Below are 3,180 nucleotides of genomic sequence, written 5' to 3'. Positions count from 1 at the left end.
GAGCTCTTCAGAGCTTGGTCCCTACTAGGACATCTAGAAGATGTATAAAGTGAAACCATGCTGGCATCTCCTTGGCAAAACAAAAATAAGTTACTTTATTGTGGCTTTTATAGGAGCCCTTTATAAAGACGCTAACCATTTCTGTGGGTAATGAAGTCAGTTAATCAGCCTGGGTATGTTTGCTTATGAGTGATTTGAGTTGTCCGGTCCATTTTTATTTTTGACTGCAGAGTCATACCCACTTATGGGTATAATATAATATTTGTGTGTGTATATTGTGTATTGGTCAAATCACAGTAGTCTATCTGTCCCCTTAAGTATTTTTTTTTTTGGAGAGAACATTGAAAATTCTTCTGGCTTTTGTGGCATCACCACCATGTTATTCTTAGCAGTAGTCACTCTACTGTACAACAGAGCCACAGAAACCACTCCTACTATAGAACTTTGGCACTGGACCTACTGACTAATCTCCTCTGTCTTTACAGGCCTTCCTAGCCTCCTTATACTACACGCAGAAACAATGAGAAGACGCTAGCTTCGTTTCCTAGTGCCTGACTTATCTCACTGAGCAGGTGTCTCTGGACTCAAGTATGCTGTCATAATTCCTCAACCCTCTGGGTCAACAATATCCTGTTTAAAGTCCCTTTTCCGAACACCTAACCCACCTTCCATCTTTCTGATGGACTGAGATGAACTAAAGGACCTTAATAAGCCAAGACGACAAGGTGGTAAGAAATTAGGGAAAGCCCAGTGGTAAAGGAGTTGTAATCTCGGTGCTGGATTTGCGGATAAGAGCACTGATTGTTGTTCTAGAGGTTTAATTCCCAGCAACCACATGGTGGCTCACAACCATCTGTAATGGGATCCTGTGCCCTCGTCTGGTGTTTCTGAAGACAGCGACAGTGTACTCACATAAAATAAATAAGTCTAATAAATAAATACACAAAATAGAATGGAATAGTTAATGAGAGACAATACATTGTTGATCTCAGTGTGGGCTTTGAAAGCTGTCCTGAGCTGTCCTGTGTAGGCTTCTTAATCTCTGTGTCTTGTGGTGCAGAAAATGAAGTTAACATTACCCTCTTTGTGGAACTGAGAGCACTAAATGAATTAATATGTACATGTAAAATGCTTTTACCAAGTAGCCAATGGATGTGAAGTGATACAGAAATGCTAGCTAGCTACTGTTATTTGCCTAGAGACTCCAGGCTGAAGCACAAAAGGCAGCTGCCTCCCTGGGTCTCAGACATCAATAGTCATCCCCATATTCGAATGATGGATTTTTGCTGCCATTTCTTTTTTAAGGATCACGGCTTTAGAAGTTAGAGGAAGCATGGCCTGATTGACAGGGATGCTGTAGAGAGAAATAATTTTCCGGGGGCCAACGATGGTTACCATGGTTTCCAACTGGCGGAAACTCCAAGGTCAATTTCTGAAAATATTTCACTGCTGATAGGAGCAGGGTGATTCCTCCACCTTTCTAGTCTCTGGCCCTCACAGGGGACAGATTGTTATCATGCTAACCCCTATGTGCAGGCAGCAGAGAAATAGGAGAGTAAGTAAGACCCAGAGAGCACAGGCATCAGCTGACCGCTGACCCGGGAGGCAAATAGGACTGATTTCCCGAGGGGGCAGGAAGAGCATGCGCTCGCTACTTAAGAAATGAAAATGTGATCAACTGGAGGGGAACAAAACATTTTAATATGAGACCCGGGTCTGCATTGATGAAGAGCACTGGGGACACATTACACGACATCTTAGCTCGGCTCTCAGTGATTTTTTTTTTTTTTTGCTTCCCTGAAATGTAAGTCCCACTGGGAGCAATCACAGTGCCCAGAGCTTTGGGAAAGCAGCAGCGCAACCCAGCTCCGACTCCCAACAGTACCGCCAGCCTCCCAGCCCCCACCAGTCTCATCCTCAAATCAACGCCCAGCCTTCAAAATGAAAGAATCCTCCGGCATCCTGGATGCAGCAGCGATAAAACGGTTTTCTCTGTTAAGTGACTCAAGCCGTTTCCGGAAAGCCTTTCCTATGGGGAAAAGGTTTACATTCAGAAGCCACTTCAGGGAAGTGGCCCTGAGTTCAGCACGCCTGCGCCATGAGTCAGGCCCAAAGCCTCTCCGTCCCACACAGGCTGGGCAGCTATTTTGCAGAACCAGAAGATAACACGTGTCTCCATTCTAGAAGACTGCCTAGTTACAATGGTCTAGATATACGCCCCCTCCCAAGTCATGTGTCAGAATTCTAACCCACCACAGCAATGGGCTAGAAGTATCCTGGAGGGAGGGGTCACTGTAATGAGGAGAAGTAAGGACGTACCTGGTGGGGCCATGCCAAGGTGTCCGCCTGAGAAATCATGCCATGCGACACACCTGATATAAGGAAAGTTTATTTTGGGGTAGGGGGAATTAGGACTTGGAGAAGGGGTAGAGACAGAGAAGGGGTGGGGGGCAGAGGAGAGAAAGAGAGGCCGGCCTGGAACTCATGGGAACAAAGAGAGAAAGGGGGGTGGAGTGAGGGATAGGGAGAGAGCAAGGGGAGAGGGGAAAGGGTTGAGAAAGGGAGAAGGGGAGAGGGAAGAGGGGAGAGGGAAAAGGGGAGAGAGAGGGGAGAGAGAGGAGAGAGAGAGGGGAGAGGGGAGAGAAGGAAGGGAAATGGGGGCTGGGGTAGCGAACAGTCCTCTTACATACTGCCAGGCCACCCCTGCCTGGAAACAGCACAGGTAATAATGGCGGCAGGTGACGACATAACTTTTGTTAGATCACTGGAACGAGTCCAACAGAATTGTTTATAAGCCAACAGTCACTGTGAGGGATTTAGGATTAGAGCGTTCAGGAGGATGGACTCCATGGTGACCTTAGTGGCTTTATAAGTGGGGAAAGAGGGACCTGGGTAACTCCAAGGTATGAGGTGTTCCCCCAGTGCCAAGCAAATGCTTCCTCTCTGCTTCCTGGTGTTAGGACCACGACCCAAACAGACTTATCTTTATGCCAACTTGTGTTTCATCAACAGATAATGAACTAAGACATTAGTTGAGTAAAATACCCCCAAAACAGAAACAAAAGAAGAAAATGTCTTAAAAGTTTGTAACAATGTACCACCACAAAGTAGTGATGTACATAAAAAAAAAATAAAAAATAAAAAGATGAGGGAGGGAGAGTTCCAGCCCAAACAGCTTTT

At 45.8% G+C, this 3,180-nt stretch overlaps 1 long non-coding RNA gene across 1 annotated transcript; it reads right to left on the bottom strand.

The window, feature by feature from the left end:
- Positions 1-1,681: 1,681 nt before the first annotated feature.
- On the bottom strand, positions 1,682-2,694 carry LOC108348917 (uncharacterized). The gene is made up of 2 exons (XR_015653138.1): positions 2,320-2,694; positions 1,682-2,029 (listed from the first exon to the last, which is right to left on the bottom strand). It is a non-coding gene; the product is annotated as an uncharacterized LOC108348917 (long non-coding RNA).
- Positions 2,695-3,180: the final 486 nt, after the last annotated feature.

Source organism: Rattus norvegicus, chromosome 1 (assembly GCF_021556685.1).
Source record: "Rattus norvegicus strain SHRSP/BbbUtx chromosome 1, alternate assembly SHRSP_T2T, whole genome shotgun sequence".
In the NCBI taxonomy this organism is placed as follows: Eukaryota; Metazoa; Chordata; class Mammalia; order Rodentia; family Muridae; genus Rattus; species Rattus norvegicus.
Note: the sequence above shows the minus strand (reverse complement) of the source record. Positions and strands in the feature narration are given on the sequence as shown.